The sequence below is a fragment of the Protopterus annectens genome, chromosome 12.part0 (assembly GCF_019279795.1).
Source record: "Protopterus annectens isolate FY-2018-M chromosome 12.part0, PAN1.0, whole genome shotgun sequence".
Taxonomy (NCBI): Eukaryota; Metazoa; Chordata; order Ceratodontiformes; family Protopteridae; genus Protopterus; species Protopterus annectens.
The window spans coordinates 23,435,339-23,456,614 of NC_056746.1; the positions used below are offsets into that span (position 1 = coordinate 23,435,339).

General features: G+C 40.7%; 1 protein-coding gene across 1 annotated transcript in view; it reads right to left on the reverse strand.

The window, feature by feature from the left end:
• Window positions 1-21,276, reverse strand: part of LOC122816341 (UBA-like domain-containing protein 1) — a 64,032-nt gene that overhangs the window by 24,249 nt on the left and 18,507 nt on the right. The gene's annotated exons all lie outside the window — the stretch shown is intronic.

Here is a 21,276-nt window from a genome sequence, read left to right on the forward strand (position 1 = left end):
GGGTTTTATTCTATAGAGGGAGTATAGTTTCCTGTTGACAGTTTTTATGGTATTGTTGATATGGGTTTCAAAGTTCAGGTTGTTATCAATGGTTACCCCTAGAAGTTTAGTTGTTGAATTGGGAGATATGAGTGTACCATTATTGGATAAGACTGAAAAGTTCATTGGGAGTGATTTACGGGTAGGAATGAAGAGGAGGAGTTTGGTTTTTTTGGGTTTCAAGAGGAGGCAGCATTGTAGAAACCAGTTTTCTGTTTTATTGAACATTGTCTTAGTTAGAGTCTGTAGTTGGAATTCAGATTTAGCTGAGCAGATTATCGTTGAATCATCCACGTATTGTACACAGTTCGTTAAAGGAATAGCTAGGAAGAGGTCATTGATAAATATTGAGAAAAGGAGGAGGCCCAATATAGAGCCCTGAGGAACACCTAGGGTAACTGTGAGATGGGATGAGAGGTTGTTGTCCCATAGCACTGCCTGCTGTCTATTATCAAGGTAGGACTGGAACCATTTTATAGTCTTTGTGTCCAGAGAGAAGGATTTTAGAATATTGAGAAGTAAGTGGTGGTTGACCATGTCGAATGCTTTTGAAAGGTCAATGAAAAGTGCTGAAGAGAGAAGATTGTTATTATGGTTTTTACATATGCAGTCAGTGAAGGACAGGAGTGCAGTTGTTGTACTGTGGAAAGGCCTGAAGCCATGTTGAGATTTGGCCAGTAAATTGTTCTGGAGTAGGTGGTCTAGTAACTATCTGTGGATGCACTTTTCCATTATTTTAGTTAATGGGAAAGTAGAGCTATGGGACGATAGTTAGAATATTCTCTGGAGTTTCCTCCCTTGTGTAGGGGGATAATGTAGGAGATTTTCCAGATGGTGGGAATAGTGTTTTCTTGTATGGCTCTATTTATCAGCAATGATACAGGATAAGCTATGACTTTGGCTGCCTTATGCAGGTATTCAGCAGGTAGGTGGTCAGCTGAGGGGGTAGTAGGTTTTAGTTTACTTAAGAGGTTGCAGATGAGGGAAGTTGGGACAGGTTGCAGGTTTAGATTTGGGAGAGAGTTAGTAGTATTGGTTGGAAGGGCAGAGCTATCGGCTGTTAGTTGATTAGCAAGTGTTTGGATGGTCTCAGTGAAGAAGGTATTAAAAGCATTAGCAGTTTGCTTTGGAGTGTCGGAATTTGATCCTATAGGGAGTGGCGTTGCGGATTGGCCTGGTTGAAGTAGTCTGTTTATGCTAGCCCAGAACTTTTGTAGATTTATTTGGTTGGTCTGTTGGAGGTGGAAGTAAAAGTTTTTTTTTATCTTCGAGTATAGCTTTCTTAGTCTCATTTCTTTTTTGCCTGAATTGTTGGTCTACGGGGTTTTCACTTGTTCTCCATAGTGCCCAAACATTATTTCTCTGTTGAATTTTCTGCCTGGTTTTCTTTTTAAGCCATGGCGCAAGTTTAGATTAAATTTTTATGGAATGCTTTGGTGCATGGTGGTTAAGGATTGTTAATAAATTTGAGTTAAAGTAGTTTGTTGCTTTGTCAAGTGTGTGGTATTTTATAGGTGAGCAATCACATCCTTTTAGTTCAGCTTGAAAGTTATTGGGGTTAAAATTTCTGTTGCTTCTTATTGTTTTATATATGGTTGGGTTGTGTGAGCTCGACCTTTGCCTGATTATGTAAGTGAGAGAATGGTCACTTACATCGTCAGGGAGGGTCCCTACAGTATAGAGTTGTTGGTGATTATTTATTAGAATCCGGTATAGGATGGATTATTTGTTATTGGGTTTATTAATTCTGGTTGGGGAGTTAATTGTTTGTGAGAAGCAATTAAGGTTAATATGGGAGGTTGGTGATTCAGTAGAGCAGTCCTTCCAGTCTATATTAAAGTCTCCAAGAATCATTGTCTCTTGGGGAATTTTTGTGGAGAGTTCAGCAAGGATACCTACCAGAGTGGTGATGTCGTTACCAGGGGGCAAGTAGATACATATTACATTTAGGGATTTGCTGGGATTAAGTTGAAGTTTTATGCTAATGATTTCTGCATTGTTTTCAGAAGAGGAACCAAGATCTAGTATAGATATTTGTAGACCTTCTTTATAAAGGATAGCATCACCCCCCTCCTTTTTTTACTTTGCGGTTTTGTCTCAAGATGTTGTACCCAGATGGAATAATTTCAACATCTTGTGTAGTGGGTTTTAGCCATGTTTCTGTTAAACAAAGTATATCAAAGGAATGAACACTCAGGAGAGCATGGAGGTGGGCAATTTTATTATTTATGCTGTGAATATTGAGGTGAGCTATATAGAGTGAGTTGGGAGATTTAAATGGGATATTTGGGGTAGTGGGAACATGAATTTGTGGATCTGTGCTTGTTTTTTGCCCTGGTCCTGGGTTAGGAGGAATGTCCCTTTCTAGTAAGGAGAGGTATAATAGTTTGTTTAAGGGATTGTGGAGGTTAAAGTAATGGTGAAGAGATTTGTTTAGGTTTTAGATAGTTGTATTTGATATGGGTCAGTCTGTGGTATTTAGCAGGTAAATAGCTAGGTAAAGATGTTCTATTTATGTGTTCTGGGGAGTTAATTAGAGGTATTGTACTTGTTTGTGCATTAGGGTAGTTCAGCTGTAAATATTTTGACTATTCATATGAGATTAGCAGGTAGGTTGCTGTTAGAGAAAGTAGAAGAAAGACAATGATTAGGAGCCTTAGCTGGATTTGGAAAGGTCATGTTTGCATAGTGACTAATAAGCTTACTGGTGTTCTTTAAAGGGGAGGAGTTATACTAGGGGTGATTAGAGAGAGGTGTATGTAGAATGTTAACAAGATGACTATTGTGATTGGATTGGAGAGGAAGAGGGTGTGGTGAGGATGTATAAGCTTAGGAGCAGTAGGGGTGGGTGGGAATTTGGAGTAGGGTAGGGGAGCAGAGTGAGCCCGCAGGGCAAATGGAGCGGGTAGAGACAAGAAAGTTAAGGAGCTGAAAAGAACAATCTGTTGAAGCAGGGATTGCAGTAGGTAAGTAACCCTAAATACTGGAATAAAGTTAAAAGAGTAGATAATAGAGCTATTTGGAGGGTGTGTGAGAGCTAACCAAAAAAATAAATAGATGTTATGGGCTACAGTTTAATAGCAAGTCTGTGGATAAACAGTATATAGCAAAGGTGTAGTACAGGTCAGGAGAAGGCTTCAAGGCCTGGAAGGGACAAGTCTGCCACCTGGTAGCCCAAATTAATTTCTTGTAAGCAGGGTAAAAAAGGAGTGAGTTTAGGTTCCTAATGCAAGAAAAGGAGTAGTGGTTCTGAGTGTCTTTAAATGGTGGAAAAAGTGGATTAGATTGGTAACAGAGTGGGGAGGGAGTAAAGCTGCTGGTTTTCCTGGCTAGCGCTTTATAACCACCTATTAGACACATACTTTCATGCTGCCTTTACTGAGAAAGTACAGGGATAGGTTGCTCAACTGTGGAGACTGAAGGGAGTTTGGACAGGGTCCTTGTTCTTCAGGTTGTTAGTTTCTGTGTCCTAGAGCAGTGGACTCAGACTGGAGAGCTGGGATTGTTTTAGGAGGAAAAGAGAGAGAGAGAGAAAAACAGTAGAAACAAGATATTTAGTTTAGTATCAAAGGCATTGTAATTAAACAGAATATTACAAGCATATAATCACGTAGAACTGTACCAAAATGTAGTTCAGGCTATCAAGTTGTCTAGAAAGATGCATCACTCTTTATAAGTCTTCTAATCAGTATTATAGAAAGTCCTTATCAAAAGTAAGTCAGAAAAATTCTGGTCAAATCTTATTATTTTAACTAGGCTAGGAACAAGACTATACGAAACTACAAGGTATATATCCAGTTTTGTAGCAATGATAGCTGTAAAGTTATCATTAGCACTAACACTATAGAGCAATACCTATAACTATAGCTTAACTATAGCTTACATTAATAATGTAGTTCACAGCTCATATATATAAATAAATAATGCAGATAGTAACTATATATGTAAGCCTACATGTGCTTAATGAACATAAGTATTGTAAAAGCATAGCATGGTTAAATAAGCATATACAATTATTCCTGTATGAATGCTATATGCCAAAACATTTACAATTGTTACAGAACAGCCAATGTTTTTAATCATAGACCTGAAACAATAACCTTAGGTGGACATTGCAGGGGAAGTAGCTTTCTCTAACTTAATGCAGGGACCTTGGACGCAGTAAATATGTGGGAGCATTAAGAAAAGTAGAGACTCAAGCATTAAAAATACTACATTAAATAACCACTCATATGGGGCATCTGATTTATGGTGGTGCAGCTTTTACATCAATGTTTAAGACTTAAGAACACCCTTCAGGTAGTGTACTGTAAAAACGAATTCACTTAGTAATGCTTAAAGTCAGTATGTCTAATGGGACACTAATTCACTGAGGACGAAAAGAAAAATTAAACATATGGTACCATGAAAGCCTCATTTCCTTCTTAAACAGTATGTACTACTCAACAATAAGGCAATAGTTCAGTACTTACATTAGCCAGGATGCTGGGCCAGGAACACACAGCAGCTGGGGGCAGTTCTATAAAGGAAATTGCAGCCCAGGATAGCATGTATTTATGGGAAAAGTGGAGGATGTGAGGTAGGAGGGTGGGGGAAGGAGAGATGGGAAAAGTGGAGGGTAGGAGGGTGGGGGAAGGAAAGATGAAGGCTGAGAACTAGGAGGGGCTAGTGCTACTAGAAATTGGATAGGCTGATAGATGTATAGGTAAATTACCAGTGTGTAGGAGTATGATGTGAAGACATGGGCGGAGAGTGGGGACAGTGAAGTAATGATGAGTCAAAGTCTTAGCTAGGTGGGGGAAGGGGAGGAGATGGTATAGGTTAAATAGGGAGAGAGACAAGAGAGGGAGTTTGGACAGGGTCCTTGTTCTTCAGGTTGTTAGTTTCTGTGTCCTAGAGCAGTGTACTCAGATTAAAGTATTATGTTTTCTGTTTATAAGTTTTGTGTAAGCAGTACTAAATTCTACAAGCTGGTTTAAATTAGATAATTAAATTAGATAATGTTTACACAATTTAAATAAAATTTTCAGTATATGCTCAGCATTTTCAGAGTTTTTTCAGTTGTCATAAGTAAAAAAAAATAATAAATACAGTTGACATAGATGGTAAAGAAACAACATAAGTATAATTCTCTTAAGAGCAGAAATGGTCTGTCATCATCATTATTATCAACAGTCCCCCTTTTCTCATTTTCTACATGATGTGGGGTTGTCGTGTCAACTGTTACCCCATCTTTTATTTCAGTGCCACTCTCCTACCTTTTTCAGCAGTCATGCCTGTCTGTTACCCGTCTTCTCTCATGCATTCTATCCATCTGGTTCCTAGATGCCTTTCTTTCCTCTTGCCTTCTCCTGCCTTTCCAAAATCTTCTTCAGCAAACTGTCTCTTACTTTCTTGCACTTTCACCCAAACCACAGTAATCTGTTCTCTTTGATCTCTACAACTGGCGCTATTTTGGCTTTTGTTCTGATGTCATCACCTCTTCGTCTGGGCCACGGTGTGCATCCTGTTATCTATCTTGAGCATTTCATTTCCATCACCTCTAGGTTCTTCAACTGCTCTGCCTTCACTTCCCAGATTTTTGTACCATACAGAACTACTGGTTAAACCGCTGTTTTGTACACCTTATATTTCAGATTCTTTGGTATTTTTCCATCACATCACTACTCCCACACTCTGTGCCAGATGGTTGCAACACCTCTGATTCTAGCTTTGACCCCCTCACTCAGACTTTTTTTCACCCCTCACAGATACTTGAAGATATTAACCTTCTCCTCTATTTTCCTTTCTGTCTAAATTTTCAGCTTCTTCTGATTTTTTCCCATGTGTTGTCACAACATCTGTTTTGTCTGTACTTCCTTTCATCCCACGTGCCTTCAGCTTTACATTCCATTCTCCTATAATTTACTGAGGTTTCTGTTCAGAGTCTGCTGGTAATGCCATTATTGTCTGCATATAGCAACTTTGTTGATCTATTTGGTAATGTAGTCCATCACCAGTATGAACAGCAGTGAGCTCTGGGCTAAACATTGACGCACATTCACTCCCGCTGGGAACCCCTCTGTGAGTCCAAACACTGTTCATACTCTTATCATTGGGTCCTTGTGCATGGCCTGCACTAATTTTACTTATGATTCCTCGACTTCAAACCTTTGCAGGACTGCCCACATCAGCTTTCTTTGGACCTTGTCAATCAAATGCTTTCTCCAAATGTAGAAATGCCCATCTGGACTCTCCTCTTCTCCAGCTTCTTCTCCACTACATGTCTCACTGCGAACATCTCATCAGTCATGGTGAATCCTGAACTTAATCCAAACTGCTCATCTCCCATCTTACATTCTACCACTCTGCAAATTCATTTATCAGTCACTCCCTCTAGCACGCTCATGCAATATGACAGGAGTTTGATCCCTCTATACTGCTCACAGCTGGGAGTGTCATATTTGTTCTTGTGCCCTGGTACTAGAATGCTCATTGTCCAGTCATCTAGGATACATGTTTTCTCCATATTGCTATGATTACCCTCAGGAGGTATTTCTCCCTTAACTTACCCAACATCTTGATCATATCAGTCGTGACCTCATCTGATTCTAATGCTTCCGCTCATGTCATTTTTCTTACTGCTGTTTTTTCTTCTTCTTAGGTGACTCATCTTCCTCTTTTATTGCAGGCTTTGCATGTGGCAGGACAGCTTCTGTGAGTTTTTTTTTTCCAGAAACAGCTGGATATACTCCAGAAACAGTTGGATATACTCCTTCTATCTGGAATTTGATTTCTCATGGACTGGTGAGCAGGCTGTTGCTGGCAACCATTATGAATGGTAAATGATGACTCTATTATATCTATGTCTTTGCTTTGAAACCCGATAGATCTTCTTTATGCCATCTGCTGAGTCACTTTCCAGATGTTTTTATTATTTATTTATTTACTTTATTTTACATTTGTTTACCAGGAAAGCCTGACTGGGCAAAAAGCCCATTTTCAGCAGAGGCCCAGGGAAAAAAGCTCCACTACAGTACATCTAAAAATGCTTGGAGCAATAGTACTAAAAAACTAACAGCCATAGTTATTAACTAACAAGTAGAGAAAGATCCACTAACAATAAATCAAAGAACAAATTAAAGCAATAATTGATTAATTAGCAGTAGCAGTCGTAAACTAATAGTAGAGAAATAACTGATGTTTAGGCAAACAAGGACAGATTAACAAACAGTCATAAGGCTTATTTACAAGGTGGGACTAAAATACAACACAGCATACCCACAAGAAGAGTGTATGTTAGATAACAGTATTTTACAGTGAGAACTGTACCGTGAAAGTAGATGCTCTAGAGTGCTTCTGGCTCCTTGTTCTTTGCTAGTGCAACTGTTTCTTAGTCTCCTTTTTAGCCAACCAGTATTCCCTCCTTGCCTGGTCTTTTCTATCTTTTGATAACTCCATGGGGTTTTGCATTCCACCACCATCCGCTTTCCTTATGTACCTTATTTCTACACCTGGCTCAGCTGCATATTTGTACTAAATTCTTCGTACAAACTGTTTGAGATTCTTTCCTCTACATCTCCACATATTTCTTCTTTCTGGGCTACCCTGAGGATTTCCATGAATTCTTGTACTTTTGCTCCAGTCAAATTCCGGGCATTCAGCCTAATCTCTGTTGACCTTAGAAATATCTCTGACCATTGCCTGTAGCTGACTGTGGCCACAAGTGGTTTGGCAATGACTCTGCATGCTATGATTCTACCTCAGTGTCCTTTCCTTACTAAGAGTAAGGATACCCGAGTTACATTTTCACCACTCTTGTACGTCTGCATCCTTTCCTTACTAAGAGTAAGGATACCTGAGTTACATTTTCACCACTCTTGTACGTCTGCATCCTTTCCTTACTAAGAGTAAGGATACCCGAGTTACATTTTCACCGCTCTTGTACGTCTACATCCTTTCCTTACTAAGAGTAAGGATACCTGAGTTACATTTTCACCGCTCTTGTACGTGATCTTGTCACTGCCTCTATTACCGAACCATCTGTTGGTCACCATAAAGCCATTTTTGGTGGTCACCATCAAGCCATTTGGTATGCAAACATCTAGAATACCTTCTCCTTCTTTATTCCTATTGCATTGACTTATGTGGACCCAGGCAGTCCTCATAATCTTATTCTGTCTGTCTGTCCCAATATGAGCATTCAGCCCCCCCCCCCATTATGGACATCACCTCACGTTGTCTTGCTTTATCTAGGAGGTCTTGCAACTGCTACCTGAATGCACTCTTTCTCACCTTCACACCCCTGTTGTGGGGCATAAGCTGAGATTATGAATACTGCCCTCTGTTTACATTGGAGTCTGATTACCATGAGCCTATCACCAATTCTGATGACATCCCTCATCAGAGGACTATCCTTCATAATTTCCACACCATTTCTAATCTGTCCTCCCCTCATTTAAGATGATGCTGGAAGACTGGCCATTACTGCTGTGATACAATCAGCTACATACTAACATAGCTGTATGCAGGAACATTTATACATAGTTCATTACACTGATACATTTTCAGTTTGAAGTAATTGAGGGCAACATAGTATTCTATGGCTTTAGGAGGCAAGGCAGGGAGAATGTAAGGATATTTCAGATAAGGTAACATTACATCAAGAGTCTAACCTGTCAGATAATATTAGTTTTGGTAAACATAATTAATGAAAAGCACATTTAAAATAACCAGGTATTTACCTGGCTTAAGCGTTAGATAGACTTTTCTGGCTGGATTTGTGCCTTTCATACTGAGAACACCTGAAACTTGCCAAATTTGGTTACTTCCTAATAGCTGCAGTTTCATGCCCCTCAGGAAAATGCAGATGAGCCATTACCTTATACAGACCATCTTCTGAATCCCTCATCCTGGATCAGGTAAACCAAGGACCCACTGAGTTGATCAATCTCACAGATGATGAATGATGAAGCATAGCCTATGGTTGTGGAAGACTACAGCTTTACTGTAACTACATACAGGTATTGGGGTAACAGAAGCTAGAAGGCTCCTCTTGCCTTTCCTCCATTTTGATGAGAACTGTAGGAGAATATAATGCTATCTAAAGTTCATAATGATACTGTCACCCAGAAACAACAAGACCTCTCTGTCATAGCAAAATGTTCTAAATCCTTACCTGAAGATGAGACTCTTACAGATTTAAGGGCTAAGGTTGGTGACTGACATACTAGGATTTGGAATGGAGAATCATTGTTAGAGCTTTCCTGTCCTGACAGAGTGCTCTTCAAACTATCTGGAGATATACAGAGCCAAGTATATTTTTCTGGCACTTCAGAGTTGTGTACTGTTAATTGTTGCTTGACTAATTTTATATCATTGCTGGCTGACTTCAGAGTTGTGCACTGTTATTTTTGCTTCACTGCATAGTTTTTCAGATCTCTGCTGAAGGTGCTTTTCCCCACCTCCCCCTTTTTCTCTGTGTCTTGTTGCTATAATTGGTTTTACATTCTGTGTGTTATCTGACCATCGCAAGGATTATTTGCATAAAATTAGACCCTGTTAGTAACAGCCTGCATATCATTGCTGGAGCCTCCCTATGTCCTGAAAGAGTGCTCTTCAAACTATCTGGAGATATACAGAGCTAAGTATATTTTTCTGGCACTTCAGAGTTGTGTACTGTTAATTCTTGCTTGACTAATTTTATATCATTGCTGGCTGACTTCAGAGTTGTGCACTGTTATTTTTGCTTCACTGTACAGTTTTTCAGATGTCTGCTGAAGGTGTTGTTGCCCCTCCCCCCCATCCACCCTCCCTATTCCTGTCTGGTTATTTAAATTTGGAGGCTTTTGCAGTTGCCCTGTAGATTTGATCTGGAACACCCCCCAGTCCCATCTCTTTACCTCATTCTACCTAATAGACTCCTTCTGCACTTGTTTTTAGTAATTTTTAATTTAATTGCATTTTTTAAACTGTTTGGTCCCATTGCTACATACTCAAGTGTGCTAATTTGCAGTGCATTTGAATTGTTTTTACTGCTGTTTTAGCTACTTTTCTGTATATAAAAAAAAAAAAATCTAAGCCTGTTTCCTACCTTTCCTGTAACTAGTGTAGTCCAGATTCATATTTGCTGTATCCAGGACTGTATGTAAGCTTCTGAGCCCCCCAAACTTTCTGTGATGGAGGGAATCCTTCTAGCTTATCAGTGGGAGTGGTAAGCACTAGGTAACCTATATACCACATAAGGAGTGGTTCTGGCCCAGAAATTGTAGTTATTGGCCATTTGGGCAGTTTTCCATCTCTCTCAACTTTCTGATTTAAAAGCCCGCATTTGCACTTTTCCCCCCTTTCCTGTAACTAGTTTAGTCCAGATACAGATTCTTAGTTTTAACACTTGTATTTGCTTATTTGTGCTCAGCACTTGTTCAGAACTTGTTGTAAGCACTAAATAACCTACTAATTACTACAGCACTCAGCCTTCCTCATTACCTAGAGGAAAACAGTTTTGGTACTTACTTTCCTCACTTGCTTAGAGAAAAATAGCTCTTGTACTTACTTTCCTCACTTATCTAGAGGAAAATAGTTTTTTTATTCAGGCATGTCCAAGGGTCAGCTCCCAGTGTTCTTTCCTATCTATCTGATGAATCTGGGCATCTTGAGGCAATGTAGAAATTGCTTCATGTACACAGACAACCCTCTCCTCCTACCACCCAACACTACAATGTGTGACAGATGCACTTATCTAGCCAAACTGGAGGTAAAGCTCTCTCCAATCAAGACTGAACTTGACAGTCAAGAAGAGAAGTTAACACTTGCACCACACCACACTCATCACATAGTCCCACTAAATCTACACCACCAAAATTCACACATAGAAACACAAAAACATTCACGGAGGCTCTCAATAATAATCTGCTCAACCAGCAGACACATCTAAAGCAGAAATGCAAGCAACCTCCACCACCCCAACACAACCCAAATGACACATACCCCGCAGACTCAGTGTGCCAATCAACCACAGCCAATAAGGCAAAACAACATACCCAACATACTACTCATAGGTGACTCTATAGTCAGGCACACTGATGTCCCACTCACCAGGCTAAACAAGGAGAAAGTTACTCTCAGCTGCCTGTCGGGTGCCAGGATCCGCCGCATAACCCACGCACTCAGGTCACTCCACAACAAGTACAAATATGACTATGTCATTGTCCATGTTGGTGTGAATACCTGAGGCATACCTCCCTGGACTACATGAAAAGAGACATGAAAGAGCTCTCCGATCTTGTAGCCCAGGCAGGTATGACCCAAGCCCTGAGTAGCATTCTGCCATCACCCAGAATGATACCGCAGTACAAGGACAAAATGACTGACTTCAACAATTGGCTAAGCTTCTGGTGTCATTCTAAAGGGATCCAGTATCTGTCTGCCTGGGATGACATGGTCGACAGACCATGATGCTTTGCCAGAGATGGCCTGCACCTGTCACCCCTGAGATTCTGGATACTGGCCAAGGTTCTTGCCGCCCCTATAGTGCCTTTTTTAGGCAAGGTTCAAATGATAAATTCACCAACATAACAGGAACAGGCAAGCAAAAACTGAGGGTGATGCTACTAAATACTAGAAGTCTAAATCTCAAAATGCACTCACTCGAGGCACTCCTTAAAATGGAGAACATCGATATCTGTGCGGTGACTGAGACCTGGTTCAAGGCTCCAGAGAGCACCCCTGCACTACCAGGCTATAACTCATACCACACTTTTCAGCCATGTAACCTGGACCGGAACACCAAAGGTGGAGGTGTGTCCATATTCATTAAGGATATCCACACCTCCAGGCTAGTTGCTCAGCATAATGCATCCGAGGTTATCCAAGTGCAACTAACTCTGGGCAAAACTGCAATCCAAATTGTAGCTTGCTACAGATCTCCCACCATAACCCAAGATTCCCACTCCTCTTTTCTTGATGTACTGGAAAACATTAGGGTTCAACCAAACACCCTAATAATGGATGATTTCAACTACCCCACCATTAACTGGGAAAACTACTCATGTACCAACTCCTTCACTCAACGTTTTCTGGAATTCATAAACTCCAGTGCCATGGATCAGCTTATCCACACCCCCACCAGGGGCAACAATATCCTAGATCTAGTCAATACCAACATGAGTGACCGGTGTTCCACACCTGATGTCAACGCCTCATTGGTCCGATCTGACCATAAGCTAATCACCCTAGATATCCACATCCTGCCCCCAGCCTCCACTAAGGAAACCAAGGTAAAAAATTTCTTCAAAGCCAACTTCACGCTTCTTAAGACAGAAGTGGTGAACTTCATGACACCCATGCAGATGGACATTACAGTTACGACTACTGAATCCTACACAATTGCACTTTATAAGCACTTACATGAGTACATGGATCATGCTATCCCAAACAGAACCAAGACACTATCCTCCAAAAAAAGGAAGCCAATCTGGTGGTCCCCTGCCATAAACAAACTGTACAACAGAAGGAAGAAACTGTTGCAAAGAGAGTAAAATCCCATGAGTGGAGGGGCTCCCTGGTAAGCCTCAGTAAGAAGCTGCAATCCCTGATAGAATCCTCCAAAGCTAGTTACAAAAACAAAATCGCCACTGATTCTAAAGATAACCACAAAGCATTCTATAGCTATGTCAAGAATCTCAGTGGCAACACTCAGATCTGCTCTGAGTTACAACACAATGGCACTAAATCCACAAACCCATCTGATATTGCCAACATCCTGGCAGATAGGTCCAATGTTAACTTTACACCCCTCTCACCCCCTAAAGGGCCTAGCTCTATGCCAGAAGAATGAAAAGTTCCTGTAATCACAGCTGCACAGGTAAAAACCACACTCTCCAAAGCCAAGAACACGGCATCCATGGGACCAATCAACATTCTAGGCTGCGTTCTACATGAACTACAGAACGAACTGGCACCCCACCTAAGTACCATGTTCAATCATAGCCTCACCTCAGGCTTTGTGCCCGCTGAATGGTGCACAGTGACGGTTATTCCACTCCACAAGCAGGAAGCCACTATGGATCCCGGCAACTACCGCCCCATTAGCCTGATGAGCCTGGTCTGCAAGGTCATGGAACATATCATCATGGAACTTATAAACAAAGACAATGTTAATCTCCAAACTATGGATCCCACCCAGTTCAGGTTTGTAAAAGGCAGATCATGTCTCCTAAACCTGATAGACATCTTTGAAGCAGTCACCAAAGCCGTAGACGAGGGTAAGGTGGTTCACACAGCCTATCTAGATCTTGCCAAGGCTTTCAACACCATCCCCCACTCTGGAATTATAGATAAACTCACTGAACTAGGTATAAATCCCTGTGTCACAAGATGGGTTGCCAACTGGCCACTGACAGAACCCACACTCTGAAAGTAGCAGACTCCAAATCCGACTTCAGACCAGTGACAAGTGGAGTACCACAGGGTTTAATCCTGGGTCCTCTCTTGTTTGGGATCTACTTCTCTAAAGTACAGGCTAACACAGAAGGTCTTTGGTTAATGAAGTTCGCAGATGACTGCAAACTAGGATCCATAATCTAAACTCCTAACGATGTGGACATCCTACAAAAGGGCCTCACTGAGACAGATGTCTGGTGTCAAAGTCATGGCCTCAAGCTCAATGCCAAAAAGTGCATTGTCATCCTCTTTGGTAAAATCTCTGTACCCATGAACTACAACATAGGTGGTAGTCTACTTAACACCGAAAGTGTGATAAGAGACCTTGGGACACAGGTGGATAGTAGTCTCCCCTTTGTTAATCACATCGCCTCAGTAGTCAGGAAATCCTTCTATGTGGCACACCTCATCACAAAAGGTTTCTCATCCAGAAAAAAAGAGGTCATTGTTCCCCTCTACTCATCACTCATTAGACCCATTATGCAGTACAACACACCTTTTGGTATGTACCTCACAAGACATCTACAACAACTGGAAAGGCTGCAGAAACACCTCACAAAGAGGATTACTAGCCTCAAACAGATGCCCTATGCAGACCATCTCAAAACACTCCAGCTTTACTCCATCGCATCTCACCTACTCAGAGGTGATCTCTGCCTAACATACAAAGCTATGTCAAACCCAGAGCTGTTGGACATGCTCCACTTAAAGAAATCCCAATCCCTCACAGCTGCATGCTCTAGGGACCTAAACCTTGTCACCACAATAAACAGAACATGCTGGAGGGATAAATTCCTTTCCCAGAGACTTCCCATACACTGGAATAAACTACCTATCTATATCAAACAAAGCTCCTCATTAGGACTCTTCAAGAAAAATCTTGATGATTGGATGGGAAATAGGAAATTCAACCCGGGGATCACTTCTGTGGCTCTGCTTGACAGTGGCACAGGAAAATAATTTTCTTGGGTGGCAAAAGCCAGGGTACCTTTTTGGCTGGGCTTGTATAGGCCCTAGGGCCAATAGCCTAGTACCTACCTATGAGTCCTGTAATGCGGAGACTCAATGGCTGAAAATCCAGACATATATATATATATATATATATATATATATATATATATATATATATATATATATACTACGTCTGAGACTGACACTTCTCAGAATATTCCCTTTTCTCTGAAGTATGGCACTTTCAGCATTGCAAACATAGGTTTCGGAGATATAAGAGGCTTGGCCCCCAATGAAAAACAAGTTTAAAGGAAAACAGCTATCTTGGGTATTCGCTCTTCTGCATTTTAGTTCTTTTTTTTTCAGCTTGTTGGGACTCTGCATTGCAAGTCCCAGCATTTCAAAAGGGAGCCATTCAGGTTACTTTAGGGTCATCTGCCTTCACCCATTATTCCTACAGACATGGTGCGTATAGCACCATAGACAGAAACTTCTCATCACTGTTACTCCTTAAAACTCTTCAGATTTTTCAAATAACCCTAACCCATTTGATCGTGACTTTTTTCTTGCTTCCTTGTATAAGTTAAACTCTTTTACCACCCCCATCCAAAGCACGTCTCCATATAATCTACACCACTCTCTCTCTGGGTTTAAGGGGAAATTAGAAGACCACATTGATTCACAGAAATGCTAAAGTTTCCATCTTTGTCTTGGCGTACCTATATGTTACCCTACAAATCACTTGCAGCATCAGGCACACTTTGGTACACTTGGAGTGAGGAGAACGTGCATACAGGATGCTCATAAGCTGGTGTTTCAAAAAAGGAAAAAAAAGGAAAGAGACTACATACAAACACTTTCAAAAATGCCTGTAGTCAAGTTTGATTCAGCTGCTAGACCAAAGTGCAAAGATAATCTTAGGTAAATCAGAGTGCAGTACTATCAAACGACTCCCAAAGCCCAGAGTTATTTATCTCATTGACTCAATATATCCAGACATGGTAGCACCACCTTTTTGCAAGCATTGAGTATCCAGAATATTCTTGACATGTTCCAAGGCATTGTTTCAGGATGCTATCAGACCACAAGACCACCCCCTTCTGGGCTCCATGCAGACTTTTCTAGAACAACTAAGATAGTTCCCCTTTATTAAAGAGCATGTTGCTTTTCTTACCAAACCACTAACCTATCCAGACATGTATGAACCTTCCAGACTAAAACATAATGCATGCCCTGCCCATTATTAATTAACACATTATTTCCAAACTGGCATGATCCTTATCATTCTAACTTATTCCTCACTAACAGAATTTAAGGACAATTCTCTTCCAAATCAGACTTTAATAACCCCTATTCTTAGACAAGGCTTTGTGGTATAAAGAATGGAGCCCTGACTACAAGCCAGCTGACAGGGTTCAGCTGGTAGTCTCAGCACTGGAGGAACCAGGAAGGGATGAGAGACCAGTGAAGGGGTGGAGCCTGCTCAGCTATCTCAGGGAGGTAGGGAGAGGATGTGCACATTTAGCTGGCACAAGTACAATCGGCTCTAGTGGAGATGGGGGTGGACTGCATGTGGCATCTTTTGGCTTGAGGCATGTTCACTTGCTGGGAATGACCTCACATAAGGTGGTGGGTGCTGTCAGCATGGTCAAGCTTTTGTAAAGCTGCTTTCAGGTAGTCTTACTCATGGATGTGCAGTATTGTAGGGCAAAAACACAAAAAATCTCAGACCATCCCTGACGACTGAAAGAATGATGTCAACTGTAGCCAACCCTCTCCCCAGAGAAGGAAAATGGACAAAAACAAATAAATAAATAAATGTCCTCTACCCTTATAGAAAGAACCTGCTTCAAAAGAGAACATATAGCTAGATCTGTGCACAAAAAACCTAGAACCAAAAGTAACCACACAGAAATAATGGTGTCTCCAGAAATTGTACACAGCAAGCTAAAAGCTTTCAGTAACAAAGCTGAAATTCTGCGCAACCCTTTGATAAGTAGTTAAGCACATTCACCCATAGGTCATCATCAGAAACTACTTCTCCTGATTCTCCCGCTACTTTCAAACAAAGTGAAGCAGGTATGAACTGCCTTATCCAAGATGATCGTGTTGGCTTTATCAGAAATAGCCCAGCTTTCAAAGCATCAGAAACTGTCCTAATACGGTTTAGAACAATAAAGACACATGCATGCTCATTCTGCTCTTATCATTAAATGCTGAAAAACATAGTCTGTACAATTTCTACCTTCCTTAATTAAAACCAAAAAGTAAAAAAGTCACACCGACAAACCAATTAGTAAAAAGTACAAGAAAAATCTAGCCAAGCTAGAGTTTTCACTGTGCAATACCTTAAAACCCCCTGTAACAGAGGACCATGTGATATATGCAAATGATCCTGAAGGACATCAAATGTTTAATCTATATGGCTTCTGAATGTCTATGACTTTTTTTTTCTTTTTAAGTCTTTATGGATACATTCAGACCTTTAAAGCCAAACTCTACTAACTGTGGACATGCGTGTTTCATCCTTCTTATGACCTCGTCAGCACATTATAAGTGGACTGCTTGGCTATACTTCAGAAACACAGATCCTATACATATTATAAACTTTTTTCTTGTCCCTTCCCCCAACAACCATGCTTAAGAAATCAGACCAGATGATAAATAATTATCTCTGGCCTCCTCTTACATCTACAAGTATACATACCTGATCCACATTTTTCATCAAAGCTTGGGGACCTAGTCCCCCAGGTTTAGATTTAGCAGTGTAAGTATCAGTACTAAAACCTCTAGTTTATTGGCTGCATCCAACATATGTGTTTCACTGGAAACTCAGGATATGCAGTTTATTATGTACAAGCACATACAGAAATGCATTTTGTATGGCTTGTTACCACAGTGCAAATGTAAGGACCTTTTACCTGAACAGCTGTACCTAAGGCCTCTGCTATAGCTTTCAAGCTTCCTTACTAATGCATACTACCTCTCTTCATAGCTTTTTCTTCTCCCCATCACACAGACACATAGACATCTCTAGGGTGAGGCTTAAACAAGTGATGTCAAAGGACAGAGGAAATTACATCTACACTTGGTGAGGCCTAGGAACCTTCAATACGGCAGGTAGTTTCACAGAGAATAACAATATTCTTAATAAAACAGCTTAATTCTTCTTTTGTCAGCTCCAGCTAGAGTATTGTTTTATTCTTCTCAGCAAGTATTGTCCATGCACTGTGGTTACTCAACCCAGCAGAACGTTTGCACTGTTTAATTGCATCTATATCACATAATCACATATCACATAATCAAACTATTAAAAGTTTGAATATCACCATATGATCGAATTTTTAAAAGTTTGAAAATGTAAAAAGATAAATAAACCAAAGAAAAAACTTATCTGAACAGTTTAAGCAGGGAGGCAAGTCCCCCGGCACCCCCCACCCCGCTCTTTAAATATACCAACTCCGAGATCGCACTACAGTGCAGAAAAGGGAAATGTTCCCATTCCGCGCTGTACAGAGATCTCTGTTGAAACGTTCAAACTTTTAAATGTTCGATCATATGATGTTCAAACATTTAAAGGTTGGACAACGTAATATTGACCCGTTTAATTACCTCTTGGACAGGTTGCTCTCTGCAGATGCACCTCCACAACATAAAAACTGATTCCCTTTATTGTCATACTCACATAAATACTAAGTCACAACAATCCTTGTAAACTATAACTCTCTTGCTATCTCTGATAAACAGAAAGTACAGATCTTAGTGGCCAAGCTAGTTTTCTTTGTTTCTTTTTTTGTCTTGTGCTCTTCTGGCCATCAGGCCTTCTTCTATAAGGCTCAGCTCTTTTGTTTATCTGTACAAGGGACACACCCAGTACCATACAGGGGCAAACGACATTCTTGAAAGCCACAATGCGAGCAACCATGAGAATTGCTTATGCCTTCACTGGTATTCTGGCAACTGATGGTATATGGCTTATTGCCCTAGGCATATGGTTTATTGCCCTAAATCCACTGCAAGTGGATATGTGAACATCCGTGTCACTGCACAGACCACCTATGACTCTCAGCCCCTCGCATGTGCACTCCTTCATATGTAGTAGCAACAACTCACCCCCTCCCTACACTACTTTGGCTACTCCAGACAATCTTCCACTTGCCCTAGCATCTGTGAGGCAGCCAGGAACCCCCTCCTTCTCCATCAACATGGGCACACTCATCCCCCCTTTCAGCTTCAAGATGGGCACATTCATCCCCCCTTGCCAGCTTTAAGATGGACACACTCATCCTCCCTTGCCAGCATCGAGATGGACACACTCATCCCCCCCTTGCCAGCTTTGAGATGGGCACACTCATTCCCCCTTGCCAGCTTTGAGATGGGCACACATGCCCCACCTGCAAGCTTTTTCACCAACTAAGCTGCTACTCAAACTTGGGTCACCTAGGTTGTAGTTCTCTTTATGTATGGAGCTGGCTTAAAGACCCCAAGTTTAATTTTCTCTTCTCTCCAGCAGACATTATACACTTAGAAAGCCCGTGAACAAACTTCCTATACCCCCACAGAACACCCAAATAATGTTTCCCTTTGTAACCCTCTCTTGGTAACATTCTCAAATGAAAGGCATAGGAATCTGGGACCACAATTTTTATCTCTGTTTCAAACTTTTAGAATCATGTGAAGATGTCATTAAGTTCTGTGAAGATTTTTTTTGGCAAGGAAACCTCAAGATGCAGCATCTCTGGCTTTAACTGGTCTTCAGTTAGATCAAACTGTATATAAGAGAAACCTTTTCCTTTACACATTAAATCCGTTATACCCCAAACATAACAAGAATGCAGAAAAACAACAGAATGGATATACCAGACAGAGGTGAGGGTTACCCCTCAAGCCAAATATAACACAAAGCTGAAATGGTTTGACTTCATACATGCCTTAGTGAACCCTCTTGGCAGCACTTTTAGTTGAAGTTCTAAAACTCCTAGATTACCTAATGACTTAAGCTGCCAACATTAACACTCCAAAGGTATTGAAGCAAGACAGAACCCTACCTGAGTGCATTTTCCCGTTTTTCCCCTCCTTTGTTTTATCTCCTTAGCTTACTGATTACTGCCCTCAGAAGCCAAGACTCCTTGACTAGTTAAGTTTATCATCGTTATCTCATTACCTTTAGATTTACGTTTAATGAAAGGCACTGAGTTTTCAGACAGCCCAGTACATTTTTTTTAGCATGGAAATGCAGTATGTGATCCTTTCTTATGGCAGTCACAGACTTCTGTTTCAACTGCACTCACGAAGCTTCACTCATAGAAACTAAGTTAACAAGGGTCTAATGGCATTTCTTCATGCATTATTAAACCAATAAAAGCATTCAAACTAAAACTGAGTCTAATTAATATTTAATTCTTGTTTTACTTCTATTTACTTATTAAATGCTTTCTCCGTGATATTATCCTACTGGAAAAATGAAACGTCTGCTAATTATTTACAATTGTGTACACAGTTTACCCACATCTACTAATGTTCCCCACAGAGTTACATCCAGTTTCTTGATATAAGCCTATTATAATAGTGAATAAATCAAGAATGCAGTCTTTTAAAACTAAAAACGTAATTTACATTCAAGCAAAATGTGCTCTGTGCTGTAGACATCAGTACACAATATTTTATTACAGTTTAAACTTTAGAGGCTCCTTTCTGGAAGTTAATCATTTAATATGAGGTACAGACTGAGAAATTACATCAATGGCATCTTAATGGCATTGTGGTACACCAGACTTGGACAATGATCATCAAAAAAGAAAAACTCTCACTTTGCCTGAAACAAGCCAATATCTCTTCCTTCTTCTACTTTCGGCTTTTCCCGGTTAGGGGTCGCCACAGCGGATCACCTGTCTGCTCATGATTGGCAGTGGAGTTTTACAGTGTCGAGTTGCCAGCCCGGCACCCAACCTTCCACAGAAGGCACACACATGCACACACTCACACCTAGGGCCAATTTAGAGTGTCCAATCCACCTACAGCATGTCTTTGGGATGTAGGAAGAAACCGGAGCACCCGGAGGAAACCCATGCAACCACAGGGAGGACATGCAGACTCCGCACAGAAGGCACCCCAGACAACGTTTGAAACAGAGAACCTCTTGCTGTGAGGCAGCAATGCTAACTGCTGCACCACCGCGGCCACCCAAGCCAATATCTCTTCCTAACATTGTCAAAAAAGTAAAAAATAATGCACAGTCTCTCTCTGTCTCATTATTTATACACCTACAATGAAAAGGGCAAACACACACACATGCAGATTTGTAAAACTACACATTCCTAAACAGTCACTTAAAAGTGAATGTCAACAAGACACCCACTCACGCACACCAACACCCCTAAATAGAAAACTGATAATGTTCTTTGCTCACCATTTCAAGCAGTTAGCTAGTCATCTCACAATAAATGAAGGTTTGAGTACTTGTAAATACACTGATTCACAGACAATGCAACTTCCTGACAGAATATGTACACCATTAGTCAGCTAACACTATGATATTGTTGAGTTCATTTTCCCTCCATAGCATTGCTGACCTGATCGCCAGACACAGAAATCCAGAGGATAGCCAGTGCACAACCACAACCATTATGGCAGCAACTAAGTAGTACAACAGAACCAAGTGACATCCTGCTTACATGTTATTCCCTATCATTATGGCACAATACCATGTGACATCCTGCTTACATGTTATTCTTAAGGAATACTTAAAGCTGCAGAGCATTCTACATTATAAATATACAATAAGAGTTCACAAATCAAGCTGAAGATCTGACAACTGATCCATTGGTAGAATTAAAAACTGGATGATGACATAGATGGTAAATG